At 47.1% G+C, this 12,500-nt stretch overlaps 1 protein-coding gene across 1 annotated transcript in view; it reads left to right on the forward strand.

The window, feature by feature from the left end:
* Positions 1–12,500, forward strand: part of LOC133360907 (protein phosphatase 1L-like) — a 108,306-nt gene that overhangs the window by 20,561 nt on the left and 75,245 nt on the right. The window lies entirely within an intron of this gene.

Consider the following 12,500-nt stretch of genomic DNA (forward strand, 5'->3'; position numbering starts at 1 on the left):
AGTATTGAGAGCTCGGGGTGAGCATTTACACTATGAGACTCTCCTTTACCAGTGGCAACATATAGTAGTAGGTTTTTACACTTTTAAACTGGTACAAAAAGAGATCTCATAGTTAGGAAGGGGATGGTTTGGATTTTTTTGTGTTTGGGTGATTGGATTACCTATCTTGTACTTTGCGCTGCTGTTGTTTGGTTTGTATTGTGCTTGTGTTGTGGTAACGTTCTTAACCCCGTGCCCCTACCTGGACATCGGTGAGCAAAGCGAGCGTTAGAGCTCATCGGATTTCTCCTCCAGTTCGAAAATAAACATTCTCATCTGACATGCAAATCCTCCAAGTGGCTCGGTCAACTGAGTTGGCACTACAAAGATCTGGTTCAAAAACCAGGTCGCAGTCCGACTGCGATCAGATAAGCCCGCACCTATGAAGGCCGGCACGGCGCACGCGAGGGGTGGGTTGGCCGCACCACGCCCGACACACCTCACACCGCTCACTCAGCCTGTGAATGTACCATTATCCACCACACACACACAATAGCCCCCCGTATAGCATTAACAGACTATTGGGGCAAGTGCTGTTAGCAAGTAGCAGCACCCTACGAAGGCCAGCACGGCACACGCGGGGGTGGGTGGCCAGCACCCACGCCCGACACACTCACACACGCTCACACACGCTCACTTCCGCCTGTGAATGTACCATTACCCACTCACACAACACAAAGACCAAAGATCCCCCCTGTAGCCTGTAACAGACTGTAGGGGCAAGTGCTGTTAGCGAGTAGCAGCACCTATGAAGGCCGGCACGGCACACGAGGGGGTGGGTGGACCAGCACCACGCCCGGCCGCCTTTGTCTCCCCAGTGGCGATGTTTACTACCACACCGCACCAGGTACTCATTGGAGGCTGTGTCTCTCACACACACACATACACACCAACACATCACACGTACGGGAAATGGACAATGGCTCTCCTGCAGAGGGCGTGATGATGATGATGACAAGGATAGGGTGGGGAGGTGGTGGTGAAGGTGGGGGGAGTTTGCAACAACAACAAAAAACCCCAAGCCACTCCACTTAAGAGCAGCCACCACCCAGCCAGACACACCAGCGGTAGTGAACAGCAGCCGAGATGGGTACACTTAAGTGGTGCCTAGGGAGATGTTGACTACCTCGCCTGGTGTGCAGGAGGTCGTGGGTTCGATCCCGACCCTGATGATGCCTGCTGCTGTGTATTAGGAGTTGGGTGTCTCTCTCTCTCTCATCATCATCATCATCACGGTGGCTAGGAGATGTTGACTACCTCGCCTGATATACAGGAGGTCGTGGGTTCGATCCCGACCCCATGACGACACCTGCTGCTGTATATTTGGAGTTTGGGTCTCTCTCTCATCATCATCAAAACGGTGGCTAGGAGATGTTAACTACCTCGCCTGGCATGCAGGAGGTCGTGGGTTCGATCCCGACCCTGACGATGCCTGCTGCTGTGTATTTGGAGTTTGCGTGTCTCTCTCTCTCTCATCATCATCATCACGGTGGCTAGGAGACCCACAGTCTCACACACAGAGGACTCATTAGATACACACGAAGACTCAGCGAGTTTCCGAATCAGAATAAGATTCTGAAGTGTGAGGGTTAACACTCCGTCCCATACAGACAGAACTAGTGGAGTCCACAACTGCTCTGCCACCTTCTCCTGCAACTTCTCATTGACACCCACCCACGGGTAGAAAGGGAGTGAGATGGAACAGATGGAGATTAGTCCACACACTCTGCTGTAGAAGGGAGTGAGATGGAACAGATGGAGATTAGTCCACACACTCTGCTGTAGAAGGGAGTGAGATGGAACAGATGGAGATTAGTCCACACACTCTGCTGCTGTACCACTTCCTGGCAGAGCCATCACATCAGGTTTTTGAGATAAAAAATATTGCATTTTCAATAAAAACTGCAGAAGAAAAATGTTAAATAAACGTGGATATCTACATAAAATGATATTATAAACACACCATCCTAAAAATACGGCACCGTATTTTAACACTAAAGCAGTCACTGACTCGCAACAACTTGCAATCATAAGTCACAGAGTTAACTTCGAGTGAAATCAATGAAATGGGGTATGCCGATAGCATAAAAATGAGATGTGATAGAGCAAATCTGAGATCAGTTTTGGAATCGGCACCCTCAAATTAGTCTAGCAGCCAAACAACGAGGTAGTCAACATCTCCTAGCCACCGTGATGATGATGAGAGAGAGACACGCAAACTCTAAATACACAGCAGCAGGCATCGTCAGGGTCGGGATCGAACCCACGACCTCCTGCACACCAGGCGAGGTAGTCAACATCTCCTAGCCACTGACCGTGATGATGATGAGAGAGAGACACGCAAACTCCAAATACACAGCAGCAGGCATCGTCAGGGTCGGGATCGAACCCACGACCTCCTGCACACCAGGCGAGGTAGTCAACATCTCCTAGCCACTGACCGTGATGATGATGAGAGAGAGAGACACGCAAACTCCAAATACACAGCAGCAGGCATCGTCAGGGTCGGGATCGAACCCACGACCTCCTGTATATCAGGCGAGGTAGTAAACATCTCCTAGCCACTGACCGTGATGATGATGAGAGAGAGAGAGACCCAAACTCCAAATACACAGCAGCAGGCATCGTCAAGGTCAAGATCGAACCCACGACCTCCTGCACACCAGGCGAGGTAGTCAACATCTCCTAGCCACTGACCGTGATGATGATGAGAGAGAGACACGCAAACTCCAAATATACAGCAGCAGGCATCGTCAGGGTCGGGATCGAACCCACGACCTCCTGTATATCAGGCGAGGTAGTCAACATCTCCTAGCCACTGACCGTGATGATGATGATGAGAGAGAGACACGCAAACTCCAAATATACAGCAGCAGGCATCGTCAGGGTCGGGATCGAACCCACGACCTCCTGTATATCAGGCGAGGTAGTCAACATCTCCCTAGGCACCACTTAAGTGGACCCATCTCATCACCGGCGAAAATGCGCTCTTCACAAGCACCATCCGGAGGGAACGTATCCCTCATCGCGAATAACGAGAGACAGACAGGAGTGGGGGGCGGGAAGGAAACGTCTCGAATATCAACGTCCACCACTTACCGGGTTCCGGACTTGTCTCCCATGACGGGGGCGGGCGATTGATGCGAGCGTGTTGGAGGGTTAGCAGTGCCACGTCACCTTTCCAAAGCCTCCTGCGAACAACAATGATAAAAAATTAACCCGTAAAAACAAAGTTTTTCACTCTAAATCCTTTATATGCGTGGCGGCTAGAGTCCTCTCGTCCTCTGGCTTGAGATGGCTGCCACCTGTGGGTCAGATGATTGCCTGCCACCATTAAGCAATTGGTAATTAAACATCAAAAAAAATTCCTAAAATGTAGAAAATTTGGAAAAAATGTTTCACGAAAATAAATTGTCACGCACAACGAGTCTGTGTGCAAAATGTCAGCTCGATTGGATCACGGGAAGTGGGTTAAAAAAACGACCGAAAGATTTGCATGGTCGTAAGCGCGCAAGCAAGCAAGCGAACTTAATATAAAGGATTAAAAACAATGCCGCGGCGATTAACTTACACGTGCCTCATTTACCAGTAAAAAATATGATAATTGTTTTTTTACCCTTCTATCTGGCAACAAAACTGACACCTTTTTTACGAGGAGTCATGTTTGCATAGACCACAATACCTGCAGTCATAATGCAAACAAAAAACACAACTCTGATAAAGTATGCACTATCCTTGAAATTGATTGGTCCACACCTGAGACAGCTTTCTTTAGAGCCCAGTCTCACATGGTGTTGGACCAGATGACGCCAAAAGGCGCACAACTCAAAGACAATGCACCATCAGAGTATGAGAGCTCGGGGTGAGCATTTACACCATTTGAACCTCATTTGCCAGTCAAAAATATGATAATTGGTGTTTTACCCTTTTATCTGGCAACAAAACGGACACCTTTTTTACAAGGAGTCATGTTTGCATAGACCACAATACCTGCGGTCATAATGCAAACAAAAAACACAACTCTGATAATGTATGTGCACTGTCATTGAAGTTGATTGGTCCACACCCGAGACAGCTTTCCTTAGAGCCTAGTCTCACATGGTGTTGGACCAGATGACGCAAAAAGGCGCACAACTCAAAGACAATGCACCATCAGAGTATGAGAGCTCGGGGTAAGCATTTACACCATTGGAACCTCATTTGCCAGTAAAAAATATGATAATTGGTGTTTTACCCTTCCATCTGCCAACAAAACTGACACCTTTTTTACAAGGAGTCATGTTTGCATAGACCACAATACCTGCAGTCATAATGCAAACAAAAAACACAACTCTGATAATGTAGGACAGTGCATACTCCTCCTCTCTTCCAAGCCGTACTGGCCCATATTAGACATCTGTGAAAAAGAGCTTCATAGCTCTTCGGATTCACCTACAGAACAAATAAACATTCGGACTTCTGATTCTCCTTCTGTGACACACCAAGGCAGCACGAGATCGTCGCCTGCCCGACAAGGCCTGCTTTAGTGGCCCATCTGAACACTCGCCAATGGGCAAAAAGAGCTTTATAGATCTTCGGATTCCTCCCGCAGATTCTGAAATACCCTACTCGAAAAAGGAACTTCTCTCTCCAGCTAATTTAACTTTACACAAAGACAAAGATCCCCCGTGTAGCCTGAACAGACCGTTGGGGACAAGTGCTGTTAGCGAGTAGCAGCAGCACCTACGAAGGCCGGCACGGTGGCACACGAGGGGGGTGGGTGGCCAGCACCACGCCCGGACGCCTTTGTCTCCCCAGTGCTAGCGATGTTTCCTACTACACACCGTACTCCCTTGAGGCTGAGGCGAGCTAGTGGGGGGGGGGTGGGGGCCCAGGACCGGTTCAGATATCGTCACCGGTGTTGACCGTGAGCCAATACCGATGACGACCTACGTACACACACACACACATCACAGATCGCTATAACACTGGTCAACACACTTTTTCTGGCATAAGGTATTCCAACGGTTTTAAGGTAATTTTGGGGGGTGCTGATTCCAAATCTGGCATCAGTTTTTGTCCATCACATCAGGTTTTTGAGATATCAAATATTGCATTTTCAATCAAAACTGCGGAAGAAAAATATTAAATTAATGTGGATATCTACATAAAATGATATTATAAACACACTATCCTAAAAATACAGCAACCATATTTTAACATTAAAGCAGCCACTGACTCGCAACAACTTTCAATCATAAGTGAGAGCTAATTTCGGGTAAAATCAATGAAATGGGGTATGCCAATAGCATAAAAAATTAACCCGTAAAAACAAAGTTTTCACTATAAATCCTTTATATGCGTGGCGGCTAGAGTCCTCTCGTCCTCTGGCTTGAGATGGCTGCCACCTATGGGTCAGATGATTGCCTGCCACCATTAAGCAATTGGTAATTAAGTATAATTTATTTTTTCCTAAAAAGTGTAAAATTTTTGAAAAAAAATTTCACGAAAATACATTGTCACGCACAACGAGTCTGTGTGCAAAATGTCAGCTCGATTGGATCACGGGAGGTGGGTTAAAAAACGACCGAAAGATTTGCACGGTCGTAAGCGCGCAAGCAAGCAAGCGGACTTAATATAAAGGATTTAAAAATGAGATGTGATAGAGCAAAATCTGAGATCAGATTTGGAATCGGCACCCTGAAATTAGTCTAAAGCAGCTGCAAAAGTCCAGGCCAGAATTTTTTTTTATTTTTTGTTGATCAGTGTAATGAAGAAAGGTACATCGGGCGGGCAGGCAGGCAGATGTTTCAGTTTCAGTTTTTCAGTTCCATGTCTTAGGTGTAGCCCTGTGAGCCATTCGGCTCTTGAATCGGGTGCAACCGCAACAAACAAAAACATCGACAAGAAACATCTGAAAGTGACTACACGCAAACAGAAAAATCCAGCAAAAAAACAGCAAAAGTCTTCCAGAAAAAGCACCGAATATCAACGCCGCGTGCAAAAAATTCCCAATGGAATCAGCACCCTGAAATTAGTCTAAAACAGTTGCAAAAGTCCAGGCCAGAGATGTTTTTATTTTTTGTTGACCAGTGTAATGTACGAGCAATATCGAATTTACCTGGGACAGAAACACAAACGCAAAGACTCCCCCATGCCGGGTTGAACAGACTGTTGGGGCACGGAACCTCCGCTGTGCGTTGAACTTCTTTCGCGCCGTACGTAGTAGCTGTGAACGCGGGTGGCGTTGGGTCAGAACCAACCACCGCGCCCGGCCGCCTTTATCTCCTCCGGCGGTGATGATTGGTTTTTAAATCCTTTATATTAAGTTCGCTTGCTTGCGTGCTTGCATGCTTGCTTACGACCGTGCAAATCTTTCGGTCGTTTTTTAACCCACTTCCCGTGATCCAATCGAGCTGACATTTTGCACACAGACTCGTTGTGCGAGACAATTAATGTTCGTGAAATTTTTTTTCCAAAATTTTACACTGTTTAGAGAAAACAAATTAAATATTTAATTACCAATTGCTTAATACTGGCAGACAATCATCTGACCCATAGGTGGCAGCCATCTCAAGCCAGAGGACGAGAGGACTCTAGCCGCCACGCATATAAAGGATTTAGAGTGAAAAACTTTGTTTTTACGGGTTATACTTATTTTAATTTGCCGTCTAAATGAGATAATTTCATTTTATCCCGGAGGAATCTGATGAGCTCTGAATCTCTTGATCTCTTTCACAGATTGCCCAGTGCAAGGCCGATTCGAACTACACAGTGAGAGAGGCTCAGGACCTCCTCAGATATTCGCCACTGATGTTAGCCGTGAGCGGGGCGGACGTGGTGGGTGCTGGGTAGGGGGCAGACTCGTAACTCAAGAGAGGAAGGGAAAGGCAAGGAGGGTTCGTAGCGCAGGCAAGGTAGTTAACATCTCCTAGCCACGGTGATGATGATGCGAGAGACACGCAAACTCCAAATATACAGCAGCAGGCATCGTCAGGGTCGGGATCGAACCCACGACCTCCTGCGTACCAGGCGAGGTAGTCAACATCTCCTAGCCACTGACCGTGATGATGATGAGAGAGAGACACGCAAACTCCAAATATGCAGCAGCAGCAGGCATCGTCAGGGTCGGGATCGAACCCACGACCGCCTGTATACCAGGCGAGGTAGTTAACATCTCCTAGCCACCGTGATGATGATGCGAGAGACACGTAAACTCCAAATATACAGCAGCAGGCATCGTCAGGGTCGGGATCGAACCCACGACCTCCTGTATACCAGGCGAGGTAGTTAACATCTCCTAGCCACCGTGATGATGATGCGAGAGACACGTAAACTCCAAATATACAGCAGGCGTCGTCAGGGTCTGGATCGAACCCACGACCTCCTGTATACCAGGCGAGGTAGTCAACATCTCCTAGCCACCTCTCCCCGCACCACCCTGAACCGAATCCTCTCTCTCCCCGGTGATGCTGCTGGGCTTGACAGCGGAGCACAACGATGATGACGACAATACACAGCGGTGTCCGCGGCCTTTGAGGCGACGTTTCGGGCAACAGCCCTTCTTCATAGAGACAAAGGCCCCCCGCGTAGCCTCGATATGGGCCAGTTGAGGCAAGTGCTGTTAGCGGAGCAGCAGAAGGCCGGCACGGTGCATCTGCGATGAGCGGGGGGGGTTGGTGGCCAGCACCACGCCCGACCGCCTTTGTATCTCCACAGTGGCTGACGTTTATTACACATCGCACCGGGTACTCATTTCGAGGCCAAGTAGACCTAAAGCGAGCACACACAGACGTATACGCAAGTGTGCGGTCAACCATCATCCGTCAGCAGCTATGGTCAATCCACCGTTGGACCGAGGGCGATCCTGTCGACGATTTCCATCTCGATCCGTGGTTTAAATCGCTCCCATCTCCAAAAGGAGTTTTTTTCGGTAAAGTCACCGAAAAAACCTAATCCTTGCAGTCACGAAAGCTTCAAATCTATAACCAAAAGGAGGGTTGTGCTGTACCACAAAGACAAAGATACCCCGTGTAGCCTGCAACAAAGAGTCCATACTCTGTGGTTCTTTAGGTAAAGTCACGTAGGTGGAAAAATAAATGAAATAAAACGAAAAATAATTTTTCGCGACGTTTCGATCGCAACACAACCAGCGATCGAAAAAATAATCCAGCAGTGATGTTTTATTTTTTGATGTGAGGCTTTCGTGACTGAATAAATACATACTCTGTGGTTCTTTAGGTAAAGTCACGTGGGTAGATAAAATAAACAAGCAGTTATCCTATTCTTAGGTTTTTTCGGTAAAGCCTATTTAAGGCCACTCCACAGAGACGATCCCCTCTCTGTACCTGTGTCACTCTCTCTCTATGTATCTTGGTGATATCTGTCTGCTTATATGTCTGTCTATAGTTTTTTCGGTAAAGCCTATTTAAGGCCACGCCACAGAGACGATCCCCCTCTCTGTACCTGTGTCACTCTCTCTCTATGTATCTTGGTGATATCTGTCTGCTTATATGTCTGTCTATAGTTTTTTCGGTAAAGCCTATTTAAGGCTACTCCACAGAGACGATCCCCCTCTCTGTACCTGTGTCACTCTCTCTCTGTGTATCTTGGGGATATCTGTCTGCTTATATGTCTGTCTATAGTTTTTTCGGTAAAGCCTATTTAAGGCCACGCCACAGAGACGATCCCCCTCTCTGTACCTGTGTCACTCTCTCTCTGTGTATCTTGGGGATATCTGTCTGCTTATATGTCTGTCTATAGTTTTTTCGGTAAAGCCTATTTAAGGCCACGCCACAGAGACGATCTCCCTCTCTGTACCTGTGTCACTCTCTCTCTGTGTATCTTGGGGATATCTGTCTGCTTATATGTCTGTCTATAGTTTTTTCGGTAAAGCCTATTTAAGGCCACTCCACAGAGACGATCCCCCTCTCTGTACCTGTGTCACTCTCTCTCTATGTATCTTGGTGATATCTGTCTGCTTATATGTCTGTCTATAGTTTTTCTGGTTAGAATTGTTTGTTGCTATTGCATTTATACTTGATGATGATTGCTTGTGTTGCAATCGAAACGTCGTGATTTTTATTTTTATTCTACTTTTATTAATTTTAATTTTTTACCTACGTGACTTTACCGAAAAAACCTAAGAATATGAATCCTTGCAGTCACGAAAGCTTCAAATCTAGAATTGAAGCAGTTCTCCTGCTGTATCTGTTCCACCTGATGACGGTCGCTTGTGTTGCGATCAAAACGTCGTGATCTATTTATTTTTAAACTCACGTGAATTTACCTAAAGAACCACAGAGTATGGATTTATTCAGTTACAAAAGCTTCAAATCATAAAATAAAATATCACTGCTGGATTATTTTTTCTGCTTGTTGTGTTGCGATGAATTATTTTTGTTTGATTTTATTTATTTTTTCCACCTACGTAAATTTACCTAAAGAACCACAGAGTATGGATTTCTGTAGTCACGAAAGCTTCAAATAAAAAATAATATATCACTGCTGGATTATTTTTTCCGCCTGTTGTGTTGCGATGAATTATTTTTGTTTTATTTCATTTATTTTTCCATCTACGTGACTTTACCTAAAGAACCACAGAGTATGGATTTCTGCAGTTACAAAAGCTTCAAATCATAAAATAAAATATCACTGATGGATTATTTATTCCGTCAAAGGACGACCGCTTGTTGTGTTGCGATTGAAATGTCGTGATCAATTCTTTTTCGTTTTATTTTATTTATTTTTCTACCTACGTGACTTTACCTAAAGAACCACAGAGTATGGATTTCTTCAGTCACGAAAGCTTCAAATGAAAAATAAAATATCACTGCTGGATTATTTTTTCCGCCTGTTTTGTTGCGATGAATTATTTTTGGTTTTATTTTATTTATTTTTCTACCTACGTGACTTTACCCAAAGAACCACAGAGTATGGATTTCTTCAGTCACGAAAGCTTCAAATAAAAAATAAAATATCACTCGATGTTTACTACACACCGCACCGGGTTCTCATTTGAGGCTGAGTCGACCTAGGGGAGGCCCAGGACCGGTGTCTGATAATCGTCACGGGTGGTGGCCGTGAGCGGGAATCGAACCCAGGTTCCCCACATAACAAAGACAAAGATCCCCCGTGTAGCCTCAACAAGATGTAGGGACAAGTGCTGTTAGTAGCGAGTAGCAGCACCTATACACAGACAAAGGTCCCCCGTGTAGCCTCAACAGACTGTAGGGGCAAGTGCTGTTAGTAGCGAGTAGAAGCACCTATACAAAGACAAAGGTCCCCCGTGTAGCCTCAACAGGCTGTAGGGGCAAGTGCTGTTAGCGAGTAGAAGCACCTATACACAGACAAAGGTCCCCCGTGTAGCCTCAACAGACTGTAGGGGCAAGTGCTGTTAGCGAGTAGTAGCAGCACCTATACACAGACAAAGGTCCCCCGTGTAGCCTCTAACAGACTGTAGGGGCAAGTGCTGTTAGTAGCGAGTAGCACCTATGAAGGTTACCGGCGCTGTGGCACACGAGGGGGTGGGTGGCCAGCACCACGCCCGGCCGCCTTTGTCTCCCTAGTGACGATGTTTACTACACACAGCACCAGGTACTCATTTGAGGCCGAGTCAACCTAGGGTAGGCCCAGCGCAGCGCTAACCACAGCACCACCGCTCCCCCCCACCACACACACACACGCAACAACACTTGACGAAAGCGTCAAATTAGCACGCCAATCGCGACGTTAACCGAACAGTGAAAAACACAGTTGGTGTTATTTACATTTTTTAAAAACATTTTTGTTAAAAAAAATTATAAAAAATTTATAAAATAAAATAAAAATTTACCTCAAAATTCGTTCGGGGACGTCTCGAACGCCACCAACCACCGCTCTGCGAAGCGATTCTACAGACGCGCGCACACACGACCACCTTGTCGCTCTATATGTATATATTTGTTCGTGTTAAACAAATAAGAAATACAAATTTCTGTTGTTTTTATTTCTCTGCGCGCGTCGCCACAAAACGTAACGTCAATGCGAGAAAAATGGAGCTTCTTAGATTCCGTGCAGCGGATACGTATTGGGGTGGGTGGGGGGGGGTGGGAATGGAGGTCTGTGATTGGCTCTGCTCGGTCACGTGGGGTGGGAGGGGTGGGAGCGGCGGTTGTGTTGATGGTGGGCGCGAGACGGGGGGAGCGGTACGGATCTGTGCTGTGAAATCTAAACGGGTTGCTCCGCCCACCTTCTTTCCTATTGGTTCCGCCCATCGAAGCCACGCCCACCTCTTCCCCTATTGGTTCCGCCCATTTAACTCCCCCCCCACCCCCTCCTACCTCTTTTCCTATTGGTTACGACCATCTGACCCCCCCCCATCTCTTTCCCTATTGGTTCCGCCCATCTGACCCCCCACACCTCTACCTCCTTCCCTATTGGTTAAGCTCATCGAACCCACCCCCACCTCCTCTTTCCCTATTGGTTCCGCCCATTTGACCCCCCCCCCACCAACCTCTTTCCCTGTTGGTTTCGCCCATCTGACCACCCCCCCTTCTCTTTCCCTATTGGTTAAGCTCATCTGACCTCCCCCCAACCTCTTTCCCTGTTGGTTTCGCCCATTTGACCCTCCCCCCCAACCTCTTTCCTTGTTGGTTAAGCTCATCTGACCCCCCACCTCTTTCCCTATTGGTTTCGCCCATCTGACCCCCCCCCCCATCTCTTTCCCTGTTGGTTTCGCCCATCTGACCCCCCCCCCATCTCTTTCCCTATTGGTTTCGCCCATCTGACCCCCCCCCCCATCTCTTTCCCTATTGGTTTCGCCCATCTGACCCCCCCATCTCTTTCCCTATTGGTTTCGCCCATCTGACCCCCCCCCCATCTCTTTCCCTATTGGTTTCGCCCATCTGACCCCCCCATCTCTTTCCCTTTTGGTTTCGCCCATCTGACCCCCCCCCCCCATCTCTTTCCCTATTGGTTTCGCCCATCTGACCCCCCCCCATCTCTTTCCCTATTGGTTTCGCCCATCTGCCCCCCCCCCCCCATCTCTTTCCCTATTGGTTAAGCTCATCTGACCCACCCCCATCTCTTTTCCTATTGGTTTCGCCCATCTGACCCCCCCCCATCTCTTTCCCTATTGGTTTCGCCCATCTGCCCCCCCCCCCCCATCTCTTTCCCTGTTGGTTTCGCCCATCTGACCCCCCCACATCTTTCCCTGTTGGTTTCGCCCATCTGACTCCCCCAACCTCATTCTTGGTTCTTTCGGTAAAGTCACGTAGAAGGGAAATAATACAAATTAAACAATAAAATTCTCACGACGTTTCGATTGCAACACAAGCAATCATCAGCAGGTGTGAAAACCACAGAAATATTTTTTTTAAAAAAGTGGCTGTGGTTTTCACACCTGATGATGATTTTGCTTATGTTGCAATCGAAACGCCATGAGAATTTTATTGTAAATTTTATTATTATTTTATTATTTCCCTTCTACGTGACTTTACCGA

The sequence above is a fragment of the Lethenteron reissneri genome, chromosome 70 (genome assembly GCF_015708825.2).
Source record: "Lethenteron reissneri isolate LAM-NWPU_2019-01 chromosome 70, ASM1570882v1, whole genome shotgun sequence".
NCBI lineage: Eukaryota > Metazoa > Chordata > Hyperoartia > Petromyzontiformes > Petromyzontidae > Lethenteron > Lethenteron reissneri.